The sequence below is a fragment of the Bombina bombina genome, chromosome 5 (genome assembly GCF_027579735.1).
Source record: "Bombina bombina isolate aBomBom1 chromosome 5, aBomBom1.pri, whole genome shotgun sequence".
Classification (NCBI taxonomy): domain Eukaryota; kingdom Metazoa; phylum Chordata; class Amphibia; order Anura; family Bombinatoridae; genus Bombina; species Bombina bombina.
In genome coordinates this window covers 610,153,419-610,172,961 of record NC_069503.1, presented here as the reverse complement: position 1 = coordinate 610,172,961, position 19,543 = coordinate 610,153,419, and positions in this window count along the sequence as shown.

Genomic DNA, 19,543 nt, shown 5'->3' with positions numbered 1-19,543 from the left:
AGGAGCTCAGGAAAAGTGCGACCATCTCTGATCACGGTTCGGACACGCCCCCCCCAACAACATTTAATTCTTGGTTAGATAAGTGGTGCAGGGAACGAGGATTTGGTTTTATTGGCCATTATAGCTCTGTTTGGAAAGATACTAGGTTATTTAGGAGAGATGGCTTGCATTTGGATGCTAAAGGAACAGAGTATCTGGGAGAGGAGTTTAAATACTTTATTAGAAATCATTTAAACTAATAAAGGGGGGTAGCATTAATATATCCACCTGCCCCCCACAGCATGCCAAAACTGTTAGTCCAAGTAACAATTCTAGAAATTCTAGTAGAAAAATTCTTCGTGCCATGAGCACAAATGCTCACAGCTTAGGAAATAAATTACCTGAACTCATTTCAATAATGACTAGGGACAACTTGGATTTAGTAGCTATAACAGAAACATGGTACAATGATTTGCATGACTGGGACATAGTCATACCTGGATACAGGTTATTTAAAAAGAACAGAGTAGGAAAGAAAGGTGGAGGAGTTGCTTTGTATGTAAATGAAAATATAAAGGTTACTGAAATTGTAGGAACAAATGATGAGGTGGAAAGTATTTGGGTGACTTTGGAAATTGGAGATAAAAATGTTTTTAGAATAGGGGTTGTATATAGGCCTCCATTGCAGGATGAAAAACTGGACAATCTGTTATTAGATGAAATAACCAAAATGACCATGAAGGGTAAGGTTATAGTACTGGGGGACTTTAATTTGCCAGATATAGACTGGAAGATTCCTTCTGCCAGATCGGCTAGAAGCAGGTATATTCTTGAATCTCTGCTAGGGGAATCACTTGAACAATTAGTCAAGGAACCAACTCGTAAGGAAGCTATATTAGATCTAATACTTACAAACAGTGATACAGTTTCAGATGTGTCTGTAGGTGAGAACTTAGGATCCAGTGATCATCAATCTGTTTGGTTTAGTATTCATGTTCAGGAACTGTCCACCCAGACTAAAACAAAAGTTTTAGACTTTAGGACGGCAGATTTTTCATTAATGGGAGAATACCTAAAGAACTATTTAAAGGGGAAAACTCTTATTACAGGGGTTCAAGAACAGTGGGAATTTGTGAAAGGTGCCATTTTAGATGCAACCGCACACTGTATTAGACATGTCTGTAAAAGTAAAAGAAAGCGGAAACCAATTTGGTTTTCCAAAGAAGTAGCACATGCTGTAAAGACAAAAAAGATAGCTTATAAAAATTACAGACACACACAAGCAGATGATGATATGAAAATATGGAGACTCCAACAAAAAAAGACTAAGCAGTTAATTAGGAAGGTTAAAGCTCATGCAGAAGAGAAGATAGCACAGTCAGTAAAACATGGGGACAAAACATTCTTTAGATATATCAGTGAAAGAAGAAAAAATAAGGTAGGAATAGTAAAATTGAAATCAGTTGATGGTAGAATAATAGAAGGAGATAAGCAGATTGCAGACTGTCTCAATGATTACTTCTGTTCTGTTTTCACTAAAGATTGTGAAGATACAATGTCTACATTAAGGGATGCAACGCAAAATAGAAACAAGCTTAACAGTAATCTTTTTACAGAGGATGAGGTTTTGTTAGCATTATCAAAAATAAATGTTACAAAGGCAGTGGGTCCTGATAATATTCATCCAAGGGTTTTAAAAGAACTTCGATCAGTGCTAACTGTCCCATTAACTGATCTGTTTAATCAGTCACTATTAACAGGAGCTGTCCCAGATGATTGGAGAATAGCAAATGTAATACCCCTTCATAAAAAGGGCAGTAGAGAAGAATCTGGCAACTACAGGCCAGTTAGTTTAACCTCAGTAGTAGGGAAATTAATGGAAAGCCTCTTAAAAGAAAGAATTATGACTTACATAAAGACAAACAATTTAGAGGACCAAAATCAGCATGGTTTTACTTCAGGGAGATCATGTCAGACTAATCTAATTGACTTCTTTGATTATGTAACAAAAGTATTAGACAAGGGAGGAGCAGTTGATGTAGCATATCTAGATTTCAGCAAAGCATTTGACACCGTCCCACACAATAAACTTATTCACAAACTATATCTCCTTGGTCTAGATTCAAAAATTGTGAACTGGGTGGAATGCTGGCTTAAGGACAGAAAACAAAGTGTCTTAGTAAATGGAGTTCATTCAGCAGAGGGGGCTGTTACTAGTGGTGTTCCTCAGGGGTCAGTTCTGGGGCCTGTTTTGTTTAACATATTTATCTGCGATATCAGCAAAGGGCTACAGGTGAAAGTATGTCTCTTTGCAGATGATACAAAAATTTGCAACAGAGTGGATGTTCCAGGGGGGGTAGACAAAATGAGAAGTGATATACAACAATTGGAGGATTGGACAAATGACTGGGGTCTAAAGTTTAACACAGCAAAGTGTAAAATAATGCATTTAGGGAAGAAAAATCCAAATGTTAATTACAGACTCAATGACACTTTACTGACTGTTACAGACGAGGAACAGGACTTGGGAATTATTATTTCAGATGATTTAAAACTTAGTAAACAATGTAGTAATGCAGCGAGTAAGGCTAGCAGAATGCTTGGATGTATTGGTAGAGGTATTTGCAGCAGAAATAGTAAGGTTCTTATGCCACTTTATAGATCATTAGTTAGGCCTCATCTTGAGTATTGTGTGCAGTTCTGGAGGCCATATCTTCAGAAGGATATTAACAAACTTGAATCTGTGCAAAGGAGGGCTACCAAAATGGTACATGGTCTAAAAAATAAAACTTACCAGGATAGGCTCAATGACCTAAATATGTATAGCTTAGAGGAGAGAAGGGAAAGAGGTGATATGATAGCAACTTTCAAGTACATTAAAGGGTTTAGTAAAACTGAGGCTGTGGGTATTTTACATAAAATGGAAAATTCAAGAACAAGGGGTCATGAGCTCAAGCTAAAGGGTAGTAGATTCAGAAGTAATTTGAGGAAGCACTTCTTTACAGAAAGAGTGATTGATTTATGGAATAAACTTCCTCAAGAGGTAGTAGCAACAAACACTGTGGGGGACTTTAAAAATGCATGGGACAAGCATAGGGCTATCCTACGAACTAGATAAGTTTATACTGTTAGGTAAGGTCGGGCAGACTTGCTGGGCCTATGGCTCTTATCTGCCGTCAATATCTATGTTTCTATGTTTCTATAACAGATCTAGATTATTGCTGATACTCATAGCAGACACCTCCGTATAGGAACATACCTTATGTAAAAATGCCAGTATCCCCAGTCTGACTAGTGATCTGCCAAAAAGATGTGTTGCTGTCAAGTGCCAAGTTATGTGTCTCAGAGACGCTGTGCAGTGAACTCCGGCGTCTGTGGTGTAATTCCTCAAACCGCATGGCTAATTAGCATATGCGGCTGACATCACCCGGCTTGCGCTACTGCTTGTAGTCATGGTAACCGCGGTGCGTTTATGCAGCTTCAAGCCCTGTCAGTATTATCAGAGTGATTTGAACACATTAGTGAGTGTTAGGTGGCCATGTAACAATACAGTAGTAGCTCACCCAATGTTACCAGAACGGTTACAACAGATGTAAAAGGGCAAGGTATTAAGGCTTCCACCGGTAGGGAATAATTTACATAGTGCACAACTTATAGTGCATAGTTAAAGTGTATTGTAACCCATATAGCTATTGTGGGGTAGTTGCTAAGGCTCTAGTAATAAAACCCTTGTTAGGTTACCGCAGCTGTGGTGGCAAATGGGTCATATGAAAAGAAACAAAAATGTACATAAAGATAAAACTAAATGTAAATATAGATACAACTAAGGCTTCCACTAGAAGCAACATAACATGGTCCAACACATTATGGTATCCCACATACCTCATCAAATAAGGTAGCATATTGTCTTGTTACTCCAATTTTAAGCATATATCTGATACAGACTAACACAATGAGTATATATCTCAGGATACTTATTAGCATAACATTTGTTTAACAGTATTACCTCCTTGTGTCTGGATATCATTGTGTCCATATAGCTGAACCTCAAATAATATCATTGGTTCACTATTCATAATTGGCAATCAAGGAAGGGCATGTAATCTAGTTTAGTTCTGGTCCATACATAAGTCATTATAAGGTGTTAACTCCTTTTATAAGGTGGTGGTATTATAGTGGTCATAGACTTCCATTCATGAAGGTGACAGGTGACTCCATGGAGAGATGGAGTCACCTCCTCGTTTAAGTGGTGGAACGTGGTCAATCAAGACTAATCTTAGGTCTGTTACCTTATGTTTGGCCATAAGGAAATGGCGTGCCACTGGTTGGTCCGATACCCCTTTGTCCAGGGCACTCCTTATGGCTGATCTGTGGTTCGCCATCCTGAGTCTTGCGTTGTCCGTCGTTTTTCCTACATAAAATAGGCCACAACAACAGCTGAGCAGATAAATAACATGAGAGGTTGTACAGGTAATGAAATGTTTTATTGTATATTTCTGGGTTGTGTGTGGATGTCTGAAGACTTTACACGGGATCATCCCACTGCATGTTGTGCATCCCAGACACCTGTAGCAACCCTTTTTCTTAGTCTTTAGCCATTGTTGTTTATTATAGCACTGCTGGGGGTCTGTGGACATGAGCAGGTCTCTTAGGCTCCTTCCCCGTCTGTAACCCATGATGGGAGGATCCATATGATTAAATGGTAGAGTATGGTCTGTAGTTAAGATCTCCCATCTCTTCCTGATATTATCAGCCATCTTGTCCTTTCCTTTGTTGAAGGTCGTGGTGAAAACCATCCTGTCTCTCTTTGGCTGCTCCCGTTGGTCTACCGGATTCATTCCATGAGTGACCACCTCAGCAATAACATTTTGTATGAGTTCCATACTGTAGCCCCTTTGTAAGAACTTTTCAGCCATCATGTTTAATTGTGTTTCACGATTGCTGGCTTCAGTATTGTTTCTTAACACTCTAATCATTTGTGACTTTATAATTGCTTTTCTGGTGTGGGGAGGGTGGTTACTGGATGCTTCGAGTATTGAATTCCGGTCAGTTGGTTTAGTGTAGAGAGTTGTACATAATGTGCCTTGTTTTTTGTAAATCCTAAGGTCTAGAAAGTCAATATAATTCCCATCGTATTTAAGTTCAAATTTGATTGGGGTCTCAAGCGCATTTATGTGCGTGACCCAATCCACCAGAGTGTCTTTTGTGCCATGCCATATGAAAAAGACATCGTCAATGTATCTTTTGTAGTGTTTCACTGTGTCGATATTATAGATGTCAATGGTTTCACGTTCAAACTGTTCCAAATACAAGTTGGCATATGACGGGGCCATGTTCGATCCCATGGCTGTCCCCGTCAATTGCTGGTAAAATGTGTTTTCAAAACGGAAATAATTCAAGGTTAAGCATTTTTCCAATAGGTCCAGGATCAGAGAAATAGGTGGTCCCACGTATGGGAATCGTGTCAACGCCACTGCTACTGCCTTAAGTCCCTCCCTATGGGGAATGACCGTGTACAAGCTTCTTACATCCAGTGTGACTAATAAGTCATTGTCATCAACTTTATCCACCGTGTTGAGGATGGAAATGAGGTCACCTGAGTCCCTAATATATGAGTCCATAGATCTTACAAGGGGTTGTAAAAGGGCATCAACAAACTGTGCTATAGGTTGTAGTAAAGACCCTCTGGCTGACACAATTGGTCTTCCTGGGGGATTCTGTTGATCTTTATGTATCTTCGGTAAAGTGTACAATATTGGATGAATCGGATGAGTGGTCCTCAAGAAGTTGTATTCATCAATGTTGATCCAGTTCATCTGGTGTGCTTCTAATAGTGTACTGTCTATATCCCTTTTGAACTCATTCGTTGGGTCCCGGGTTAATTTCTTATAGGTCTGGTGATCATCCAGTTGTCTTAAGATTTCCTTGCGATACTGTACATAGTCCATGACTATGATTGCTCCTCCCTTGTCCGCTGGGCGTATGATAATGTCTGTGTCTTTGGCCAAGGTTTTTAGTGCCATTCTTTCTGCTTTATTGAGATTAGGTCTGTGTTTCATTTGTTCTAGCTCCTTAGTGTCATTACCAATCAATCTGGTGTAGGTTTTAATGCTTGAGCCACAGGTTTTGGGTTCAAATTTGCTTTTAGGTTTAAATTGCTTTATTTCCTTTTCTATGGATATATCCTTAAAGTGTTCCTTTAATTTGAGGTTCCTTTGGAATCTTTGTATATCCAAGTAATTCTCAAAGTCATCATTAGTAAATGTGGGGATAAATGTGAGACCCTTATTTAGTAAACTAATTTCACCTTCTTCCAGTGTCCTTTGACTAAGGTTGATGACTATATCAGGGTTTTTCATCTTGGTGGCAGGGGGGGTCTTCTGCCTATAGTAGTTCCCCCTCCGCGGGTGCGGCCTCGACCTCTTGTGTTTGCCGATCTTGTGGTTACCCCTAAAAAAGGTGTCTGTGATGGTGTGGGTGCCTGGTCTTGATGGCGTTGTTCGTAGTTCCCGGTCTCATTATCAGAGCCTGAGCTACTGTCAATAGTATTGAGATATCTTGATCTGTAGTTCCGTAGGCGTCTCTGTCTCTGTGGGCCTCCTTGGTTACCACCATGGATCCATGCGTAAATTCTTTTGTCCTTATAATTGTTGTCTACCGTTAGTAGTTTCTGGTTTTTAAAAGCTACCAATTCTTTTCTATAGTCACTGACTTGTTTGGTGATCTTGTCCATCCATGGTTCCCCAGTGTCATTCTGTAGTATCTGTAGCTTATGAGTATTAAACTCTCTTAGTTCTTCCTTAACAGTTGCCAAGATATTAGTGCATTCTTCTATTACCAACAGGATTAAATCCAATGAGCATTTATTAAGTATCTGACACCAACGTAAGCAAAAGTTTTTATTATTTCTCCCAATGGTTGGCTGGTTTTTTATTCTGAACCCTCTAGGTATCTTGCTCTTTTTGTAGTATTTAGACAGGTAGATTGTATGTAGCTCTAGGTCTGTTTCTCTCTTCCTGAGTCTCATTAGGGTGTTGTAAACTGTTTGCGTGCTCTCAGCTGGTTCAACTTCTGTTGTATCAGAGTCCACTAGTATCCTTAGGGCATCATCATTGGTAAATGCAAAAGTCTTGGTAGTATATTCCTCATCAGGCAACTCAAGATCACCTATCGCTACTGCCATCATGCTCAAATTCTATGTGGCTGTAGCTTTAAGTGATTTTAACACTCTGGAGTACATTTATGATTCAAACGTGAAATAGGGCCCAAACAAAGCCAGGTTAGTAGTAGTGGCACATAAACACCAGAGTTTTTATAAAAACTTGAAATTTCAACAAATAAAGGCCCCACAAAAGCAAGTGTGGACCCACTGATGGTGTGAGTCCAAAGTAAGTAAATCCTTTTTGGGTGCTAGATAGAAAAATCTTCCATATCCTCCATGTGTATCTGCACTCTCAATCTCCTCCAGTCATCAACCAGGGTGCCAGGTCAGTAATATTCACAGTATTTTCAAAATAGGACTGCACTCGCTGGATTTAAGCATAAAACTTATTTTATTTTATTGTGGTAACGTTTCGGAGTCCACAGACTCCTTCCTCAGACCAGTACAAACATGCAAGTGAACACAGTGCCTTATATATACAATAAGCCCCACCCATCTAACAATACCTGTGTGAATTGCGCCAAAAACATGGTTGTCATGGTGATGACCCCCTCAACCAAACAATATTGCCATACTACTAAGCTAATAAAATAGTAAAATATATAGAGCAGAAATACAAACATATCATTATAGCAATGTATATCCATGTAGACCAACATTTGCAGTATCAGGTTACACTATGTTAACAATAATTCAGCATATGATTCATGTTATAAAGTCACATTAAGCATGGAACAATTGAGTCACAATAATCTATGCCTAATTTATAGCTAGTTGGTTACTTATATGAGTCTGTATGTGTCCATAGTTGAGGTTATTACACAGTCATCATATCACATATTGTTTAAATAAGCGTTACCCAGAATTGGAGAATCCTAGTAAATCTCTGCCACTGCTTTTGTAAACGCATCATGTTTGTCAGGTCATAACAGATCTAGATTATTGCTGATACTCATAGCAGACACCTCCGTATAGGAACATACCTTATGAAAAAATGCCAGTATCCCCAGTCTGACTAGTGATCTGCCAAAAAGATGTGTTGCTGTCAAGTGCCAAGTTATGTGTCTCAGAGACGCTGTGCAGTGAACTCCGGCGTCTGTGGTGTAATTCCTCAAACCGCATGGCTAATTAGCATATGCGGCTGACGTCACCCGGCTTGCGCTACTGCTTGTAGTCATGGTAACCGCGGTGCGTTTATGCAGCTTCAAGCCCTGTCAGTATTATCAGAGTGATTTGAACACATTAGTGAGTGTTAGGTGGCCATGTAACAATACAGCAGTAGCTCACCCAATGTTACCAGAACGGTTACAACAGATGTAAAAGGGCAAGGTATTAAGGCTTCCACCGGTAGGGAATAATTTACATAGTGCACAACTTATAGTGCATAGTTAAAGTGTATTGTCACCCATACAGCTATTGTGGGGAAGTTGCTAAGGCTCTAGTAATAAAACCCTTGTTAGGTTACCGCAGCTGTGGTGGCAAATGGGTCATATGAAAAGAAACAAAAATGTACATAAAGATAAAACTAAATGTAAATATAGATACAACTAAGGCTTCCACTAGAAGCAAGATAACATGGTCCAACACATTATGGTATCCCACATACCTCATCAAATAAGGTAGCATATTGTCTTGTTACTCCAATTTTAAGCATATATCTGATACAGACTAAGACAATGAGTATACATCTCAGGATACTTATTAGCATAACATTCGTTTAACAGTATTACCTCCTTGTGTCTGGATACCATTGTGTCCATATAGCTGAACCTCAAATAATATCATTGGTTCACTATTCATAATTGGCAATCAAGGAAGGGCATGTAATCTAGTTTAGTTCTGGTCCATACATAAGTCATTATAAGGTGTTAACTCCTTTTATAAGGTGGTGGTATTATAGTGGTCATAGACTTCCATTCATGAAGGTGACAGGTGACTCCATGGAGAGATGAGAGTTATATTCATACTAGGTTCGTGGAGATGTCATGGTACCCTAACATTATCCAAGTGCCCTTCAATCCCATGTTTCAACCACCTCTGATAAGGCAACAGTAGAGACTCATGAGTGGCACGGATACCTAATCCAGTGTGTATCACATTGTGTAACATGAAACACACTGGTTAGTGTTCCAACCCTCATGTGTAGTCAAGATCGAGGTGGTCCATCTTAGTGTGTATCCCAGAGCTACAAGTGACTATCCCTGGTTGGATATCAAGCTCTATCAAGTGTCCCACTATATCGGGTGATTCACCACGGGTGAATCCTCACAAGTATGGGATCAGTGGTATATAACCACACCACACTGTTATCAGAGGAAGCAATGCCAATCGTTAGACATATTTAGGCCCTTAGGATGTAGGGTACCAAGTCTGTGTATCCACCTCATTTCACACTGAAGTAAGGCTTTGTCCCTGTCACCTCCTCATTTAAGTGGTGGAACGTGGTCAATCAAGACGAATCTTAGGTCCGTTACCTTATGTTTGGCCATAAGGAAATGGCGTGCCACGGGTTGGTCCGATACCCCTTTGTCCAGGGCACTCCTTATGGCTGATCTGTGTTGCTTCTAGTGGAAGCCTTAGTTGTATCTATATTTACATTTAGTTTTATCTTTATGTACATTTTTGTTTCTTTTCATATGACCCATTTGCCACCACAGCTGCGGTAACCTAACAAGGGTTTTATTACTAGAGCCTTAGTAACTACCCCACAATAGCTATATGGGTGACAATACACTTTAACTATGCACTATAAGTTGTGCACTATGTAAATTATTCCCTACCGGTGGAAGCCTTAATACCTTGCCCTTTTACATCTGTTGTAACCGTTCTGGTAACATTGGGTGAGCTACTGCTGTATTGTTACATGGCCACCTAACACTCACTAATGTGTTCAAATCACTCTGATAATACTGACAGGGCTTGAAGCCGCATAAACGCACCGCGGTTACCATGACTACAAGCAGTAGCGCAAGCCGGGTGACGTCAGCCGCATATGCTAATTAGCCATGCGGTTTGAGGAATTACACCACAGACGCCGGAGTTCACTGCACAGCGTCTCTGAGACACATAACTTGGCACTTGACAGCAACACATGTTTTTGGCAGATCACTAGTCAGACTGGGGATACTGGCATTTTTACATAAGGTATGTTCCTATACGGAGGTGTCTGCTATGAGTATCAGCAATAATCTAGATCTGTTATGACCTGACAAACATGATGCGTTTACAAAAGCAGTGGCAGAGATTTACTAGGATTCTCCAATTCTGGGTAACGCTTATTTAAACAATATGTGATATGATGACTGTGTAATAACCTCAACTATGGACACATACAGACTCATATAAGTAACCAACTAGCTATAAATTAGGGATAGATTATTGTGACTCAATTGTTCCATGCTTAATGTGACTTTATAACATTTATCATATGCTGAATTATTGTTAACATAGTGTAACCTGATACTGCAAATGTTGGTCTACATGGATATACATTGCTATAATGATATGTTTGTATTTCTGCTCTATATATTTTACTATTTTATTAGCTTAGTAGTATGGCAATATTGTTTGGTTGAGGGGGTCATCACCATGACAACCATGTTTTTGGCGCAATTCACACAGGTATTGTTAGATGGGTTGGGCTTATTGTATATATAAGGCACTGTGTTCACTTGCATGTTTGTACTGGTCTGAGGAAGGAGTCTGTGGACTCCGAAATGTTACCACAATAAAATAAAATAAGTTTTATGCTTAAATCCAGCGAGTGCAGTCCTATTTTGAAAATACTGTGAATATTACTGACCTGGCACCCTGGTTGATGACTGGAGGAGATTGAGAGTGGAGATGCACATGGAGGATATGGAAGATTTTTCTATCTAGCACCCAAAAAGGATTTACTTACTTTGGACTCACACCATCAGTGGGTCCCCACTTGCTTTTGTGGGGCCTTTATTTGTTGAAATTTCAAGTTTTTATAAAAACTCTGATCTTATCACTGGATTTGATTTAGGGAAACACATGGTGTTTATGTGCCACTACTACTAACCTGGCTTTGTTTGGGCCCTATTTCACGTTTGAATCTTAAATATACTCCAGAGTGTTAAAATCACTTAAAGCTACAGCCACATAGAATTTGAGCATGATGGCAGAAGCGATAGGTGATCTTGAGTTGCCTGATGAGGAATATACTACCAAGACTTTTGCATTTACCAATGATGATGCCCTAAGGATACTAGTGGACTCTGATACAACAGAAGTTGAACCAGCTGAGAGCACGCAAACAGTTTACAACACCCTAATGAGACTCAGGAAGAGAGAAACAGACCTAGAGCTACATACAATCTACCTGTCTAAATACTACAAAAAGAGCAAGATACCTAGAGGGTTCAGAATAAAAAACCAGCCAACCATTGGGAGAAATAATAAAAACTTTTGCTTACGTTGGTGTCAGATACTTAATAAATGCTCATTGGATTTAATCCTGTTGGTAATAGAAGAATGCACTAATATCTTGGCAACTGTTAAGGAAGAACTAAGAGAGTTTAATACTCATAAGCTACAGATACTACAGAATGACACTGGGGAACCATGGATGGACAAGATCACCAAACAAGTCAGTGACTATAGAAAAGAATTGGTAGCTTTTAAAAACCAGAAACTACTAACGGTAGACAACGATTATAAGGACAAAAGAATTTACGCATGGATCCATGGTGGTAACCAAGGAGGCCCACAGAGACAGAGACGCCTACGGAACTACAGATCAAGATATCTCAATACTATTGACAGTAGCTCAGGCTCTGATAATGAGACCGGGAACTACGAACAACGCCATCAAGATCAGGCACCCACACCATCACAGACACCTTTTTTAGGGGTAACCACAAGATCGGCAAACACAAGAGGTCGAGGCCGCACCCGCAGAGGGGGAACTACTGTAGGCAGAAGACCCCCCCTGCCACCAAGATGAAAAACCCTGATATAGTCATCAACCTTAGTCAAAGGACACTGGAAGAAGGTGCGATTAGTTTACTAAATAAGGGTCTCACATTTATCCCCACATTTACTAATGATGACTTTGAGAATTACTTGGATATACAAAGATTCCAAAGGAACCTCAAATTAAAGGAACACTTTAAGGATATATCCATAGAAAAGGAAATAAAGCAATTTAAACCTAAAAGCAAATTTGAACCCAAAACCTGTGGTTCAAGCATTAAAACCTACACCAGATTGATTGGTAATGACACTAAGGAGCTAGAACAAATGAAACACAGACCTAATCTCAATAAAGCAGAAAGAATGGCACTAAAAACCTTGGCCAAAGACACAGACATTATCATACTCCCAGCGGACAAGGGAGGAGCAATCATAGTCATGGACTATGTACAGTATCGCAAGGAAATCTTAAGACAACTGGATGATCACCAGACCTATAAGAAATTAACCCGGGACCCAACGAATGAGTTCAAAAGGGATATAGACAGTACACTATTAGAAGCACACCAGATGAACTGGATCAACATTGATGAATACAACTTCTTGAGGACCACTCATCCGATTCATCCAATATTGTACACTTTACCGAAGATACATAAAGATCAACAGAATCCCCCAGGAAGACCAATTGTGTCAGCTAGAGGGTCTTTACTACAACCTATAGCACAGTTTGTTGATGCCCTTTTACAACCCCTTGTAAGATCTATGGACTCATATATTAGGGACTCAGGTGACCTCATTTCCATCCTCAACACGGTGGATAAAGTTGATGACAATGACTTATTAGTCACACTGGATGTAAGAAGCTTGTACACGGTCATTCCCCATAGGGAGGGACTTAAGGCAGTAGCAGTGGCGTTGACACGATTCCCATACGTGGGACCACCTATCTCTCTGATCCTGGACCTATTGGAAAAATGCTTAACCTTGAATTATTTCCGTTTTGAAAACACATTTTACCAGCAATTGACGGGGACAGCCATGGGATCGAACATGGCCCCGTCATATGCCAACTTGTATATGGAACAGTTTGAACGTAAAACCATTGACATCTATAATATCGACACAGTAAAACACTACAAAAGATACATTGGCGATGTCTTTTTCATATGGCATGGCACAAAAGACACTCTGGTGGATTGGGTCACGCACATAAATGCGCTTGAGACCCCAATCAAATTTGAACTTAAATACGATGGGAATTATATTGACTTTCTAGACCTTAGGATTTACAAAAAACAAGGCACATTATGTACAACTCTCTACACTAAACCAACTGACCGGAATTCAATACTCGAAGCATCCAGTAACCACCCTCCCCACACCAGAAAAGCAATTATAAAGTCACAAATGATTAGAGTGTTAAGAAACAATACTGAAGCCAGCAATCGTGAAACACAATTAAACATGATGGCTGAAAAGTTCTTACAAAGGGGCTACAGTATGGAACTCATACAAAATGTTATTGCTGAGGTGGTCACTCTCGGAATGAATCCGGTAGACCAACGGGAGCAGCCAAAGAGAGACAGGATGGTTTTCACCACGACCTTCAACAAAGGAAAGGACAAGATGGCTGATAATATCAAGAAGAGATGGGAGATCTTAACTACAGACCATACTCTACAATTTAAGCATATGGATCCTCCCATCATGGGTTACAGACGGGGAAGGAGCCTAAGAGACCTGCTCATGTCCCCAGACCCCCAGCAGTGCTATAATAAACAACAATGGCTAAAGACTAAGAAAAAGGGTTGCTACAGGTGTCTGGGATGCACAACATGCAGTGGGATGATCCCGTGTAAAGTCTTCAGACATCCACACACAACCCAGAAATATACAATAAAACATTTCATTACCTGTACAACCTCTCATGTTATTTATCTGCTCAGCTGTTGTTGTGGCCTATTTTATGTAGGAAAAACGACGGACAACGCAAGACTCAGGATGGCGAACCACAGATCAGCCATAAGGAGTGCCCTGGACAAAGGGGTATCGGACCAACCCGTGGCACGCCATTTCCTTATGGCCAAACATAAGGTAACGGACCTAAGATTCGTCTTGATTGACCACGTTCCACCACTTAAACGAGGAGGTGACAGGGACAAAGCCTTACTTCAGTGTGAAACGAGGTGGATACACAGACTTGGTACCCTACATCCTAAGGGCCTAAATATGTCTAACGATTGGCATTGCTTCCTCTGATAACAGTGTGGTGTGGTTATATACCACTGATCCCATACTTGTGAGGATTCACCCGTGGTGAATCACCCGCTATAGTGGGACACTTGATAGAGCTTGATATCCAACCAGGGATAGTCACTTGTAGCTCTGGGATACACACTAAGATGGACCACCTCGATCTTGACTACACATGAGGGTTGGAACACTAACCAGTGTGTTTCATGTTACACAATGTGATACACACTGGATTAGGTATCCGTGCCACTCATGAGTCTCTACTGTTGCTTTATCAGAGGTGGTTGAAACATGGGATTGAAGGGCACTTGGATAATGTTAGGGTACCATGACATCTCCACGAACCTAGTATGAATATAACTCTCATCTCTCCATGGAGTCACCTGTCACCTTCATGAATGGAAGTCTATGACCACTATAATACCACCACCTTATAAAAGGAGTTAACACCTTATAATGACTTATGTATGGACCAGAACTAAACTAGATTACATGCCCTTCCTTGATTGCCAATTATGAATAGTGAACCAATGATATTATTTGAGGTTCAGCTATATGGACACAATGGTATCCAGACACAAGGAGGTAATACTGTTAAACAAATGTTATGCTAATAAGTATCCTGAGATGTATACTCATTGTCTTAGTCTGTATCAGATATATGCTTAAAATTGGAGTAACAAGACAATATGCTACCTTATTTGATGAGGTATGTGGGATACCATAATGTGTTGGACCATGTTATCTTGCTTCTAGTGGAAGCCTTAGTTGTATCTATATTTACATTTAGTTTTATCTTTATGTACATTTTTGTTTCTTTTCATATGACCCATTTGCCACCACAGCTGCGGTAGCCTAACAAGGGTTTTATTACTAGAGCCTTAGCAACTACCCCACAATAGCTATATGGGTGACAATACACTTTAACTATGCACTATAAGTTGTGCACTATGTAAATTATTCCCTACCGGTGGAAGCCTTAATACCTTGCCCTTTTACATCTGTTGTAACCGTTCTGGTAACATTGGGTGAGCTACTGCTGTATTGTTACATGGCCACCTAACACTCACTAATGTGTTCAAATCACTCTGATAATACTGACAGGGCTTGAAGCTGCATAAACGCACCGCGGTTACCATGACTACAAGCAGTAGCGCAAGCCGGGTGACGTCAGCCGCATATGCTAATTAGCCATGCGGTTTGAGGAATTACACCACAGACGCCGGAGTTCACTGCACAGCGTCTCTGAGACACATAACTTGGCACTTGACAGCAACACATCTTTTTGGCAGATCACTAGTCAGACTGGGGATACTGGCATTTTTACATAAGGTATGTTCCTATACGGAGGTGTCTGCTATGAGTATCAGCAATAATCTAGATCTGTTATGACCTGACAAACATGATGCGTTTACAAAAGCAGTGGCAGAGATTTACTAGGATTCTCCAATTCTGGGTAACGCTTATTTAAACAATATGTGATATGATGACTGTGTAATAACCTCAACTATGGACACATACAGACTCATATAAGTAACCAACTAGCTATAAATTAGGCATAGATTATTGTGACTCAATTGTTCCATGCTTAATGTGACTTTATAACATGAATCATATGCTGAATTATTGTTAACATAGTGTAACCTGATACTGCAAATGTTGGTCTACATGGATATACATTGCTATAATGATATGTTTGTATTTCTGCTCTATATATTTTACTATTTTATTAGCTTAGTAGTATGGCAATATTGTTTGGTTGAGGGGGTCATCACCATGACAACCATGTTTTTGGCGCAATTCACACAGGTATTGTTAGATGGGTGGGGCTTATTGTATATATAAGGCACTGTGTTCACTTGCATGTTTGTACTGGTCTGAGGAAGGAGTCTGTGGACTCCGAAACGTTACCACAATAAAATAAAATAAGTTTTATGCTTAAATCCAGCGAGTGCAGTCCTATTTTGAAAATACTGTGAATATTACTGACCTGGCACCCTGGTTGATGACTGGAGGAGATTGAAAGTGCAGATACACATGGAGGATATATATATATAGGGGCACTGCCCTGGAGTCGTTTCAACGACGTATGGAGGAAGATCTGGTAAGACTAGATCGGGAGCAAAAAGTAACAAAAAGCAACCTGACAAGGGGTCAGAGATTGGCTTTGAACAAACTTCGGAAGAGAGAAGACATTATAGTGAAGCAGTCCGACAAAGGGGGGTCTGTTGTTGTGTTGGACCGTAATTATTACATTTCCGAGGCACACAGACAACTTCAGGACCAAGAGGTCTATGAAAAGTTACCAGGGGACCCCACACGGCTTTTTGGAGCACTATTACTAGACCTATTAGATGATGGTAGGTACCAAGGCCTACTAGACGATGACACCTTTGATTTCCTGAACACTAAACATCCCGTGGTGCCGATATTCCATCACCTCCCCAAGGTACATAAGTCCTTGGAGGAGGTGAAGGGACGGCCCATAGTCTCAGGAATAGGGTCACTCCTTGAGAATTTGGGCAATTGGCTCGAATCACTATTACAACCACTGGTTTACAAATTACCATCTTTTCTAAGAGACACTAAACATTTATTAAACATATTGAGCACCTGCGAATGGGAAGACCATATGTCATGGCTGGCCATTGATGTGGTAGGGCTGTACTCGGCCATTCCACATGAACAAGGCCTATTAGCCACGCGTTATATGCTTGACAGATTTAGTGATTACTCTGCTAACTTGAAGAATTACATCCTTCAAGTATTGGCACGGCCATGGGGGCCAAATTTGCCCCAGCCTATGCCAACATCTTCATGGGCTATTGGGAGCACCAATACATCTACAGTGACCAAAATCCATTCTTTAAATCCATTATTGAATATAAAAGGTACATTGACGATCTCCTATTTGTGTGGTCTGGCACACAGTCAGACAGTGAACTGTTTGTTGATTATCTCAACAACAATGAAATGGGATTACATTTTACCTACACTTTTGAGAAGAATGAGCTTCCATTCCTGGATTTAGTCCTAACCGGACTTCCAGGGGAAAACAGAGTAATCACTTCACTGTATGTCAAACCTATTTCGTCTAACACCTACTTACATGCCAGAAGTAATCATCCTCCGCATACCAGTTATGGAATAGCCAAAGGACAATTTTTGCGAATCCGGCGCAACTGTTCAGAGGATGATAGCTTTCTGGCAGAAAGTGAAAAATTAACCAAGAGGTTGTTGGAGCGTGGTTATGACATCGATGTGGTGCATAAAGCACTCGATGATGTCAAACATCTCAATAGGAATTCCCTCCTCAAGACCAGAAGAGTAACAAAGGAAGCTAGACAAAAGCCCACCTTTGTGACTACTTATAGTCCCCAATACTATTCAATCTGCAAAATATTGCGCAAAAATGTGCCAATTTTGTTGGGAGATGATTTTCTCAAAGATGATATCAAGGAAGGTTGCTTTTGCGTAGCAAGACGAAATACAACCATCGGCAATCAAATTTCGCCATCAATGCTCAAAAAATCAAAACCACAAAGTACTTGGCTTTCACAGAAGGGACACTACAAATGTGGTAATAGTACCTGCAAGGCCTGTGGTTATGTCATCACGGGGAAATTTTTCCAATCCCTGGCCACGCAAAAAGTGTACTCGTTATCACAATGTACAAACTGTAGATCGACCTTTGTGATCTACATGATTACATGCAGCCTTTGCCAGAAGCAATACATAGGATGCACCTCCCGGGAAGCCAGGGAGAGGATCCGTGCCCACCTTAATGACATCGAAAGGGGGATAACACCCACTGGAGCCTCCAAACACTTTGTGGATGAGCACAATAAGGACATAAGCACATTCACCTGGACTGTGATTGACCAGATAAAAAGGAAGCCGAGAGGTGGAGATAGATTGAAGGACCTCCTTGCCAAAGAAGTGTTCTGGATCTTCACCCTAGGCAGTCGGCAAGCATCTGGTCTAAACATTGAGACGTATCTAATCAATCATTGGTAATGGATTGTCCCTTATCTGCTTTTAAATATATTATATTGTGTTTTCAAACAATGTAATATTTAAATAAGCAAATGAGTAAAAAGTCTCAATCTGTATTTAAGTACTAAAATACACAAATGTAATTACTTTTTTGTGTATGTTCCCAGCTGAGTAAGCTAGTTTTATTTCTTTTTCTTTTCCTTTTTATTTGATTTAGTAATTAGAGTTGATTAATAGGAGGGCATCACTCTACCACGACACGATAACATTTGGATTTGCAAAAAATATAGAGTTAATATAGATATAAGGATGAATCCAATAATATAGTAGTTGTTGTGATTGGCTACATGCCCTCTTGTTTACTAACCAAAAACCACTCTTAGGTTACTACAATATCACCCTTAGGTTATTCTAATATTTAAACATCTAAATATGTATCTAGTACTAAGCACATTAACCCCACATTCACCTATTTAGAATCAGTGTAAGTTGAATATAACACAGTTGCTACTTTCTATAATAAGCAGTAAATATGTATGACCATAAGCATAACTTGGTATACATTCAGCACATAATGCGATCAGATTAGTAGTAACTGGTTGGTAACTAAATTATTTAATTAGTTCAAATATCTTTTTCTTCTTCTTCCACTTGTTAATCTACAAAATTATTAGTTTATGGTGAACAGGGTACCAGTAAGGCTATCTACATATAAATAACATAATAAAATAATTTCTCAGAGAATTACATTCTCACAGCAGTAAGGTTATATACATACATATAACAAAATAAAATAAATAATTCCTTAGAGAATTATATTTTCATAGCATAAGGCATTCAACCGTACATAGGTAGTTTTCCTTAATAGGTATACACCCACAAGTAACACAGGTAGGTCAGGCTATCCAATAGTAATTTAGCATAGTCTATATCAGTCTGAACAGGGCATTAGGGCAGTATTCTGTCTATGATTAAGGCTCCCAAGGAGCTGAAACGCGTCAGACGCCCACCCCAGCCCCTTTTCTGCTGTCCATCATAGCCATTTGCCTTGTATATACATCTTAGAAGCTTTTATATTGTTGCTAATAAATATTCACCTTTGCTTTGAGCTCCCTGTCCGGACTTTTCTTTGTTCTATTTATATATATATATATATATATATATATATATATATATATATATATATATATATACAGTATATATATATATATA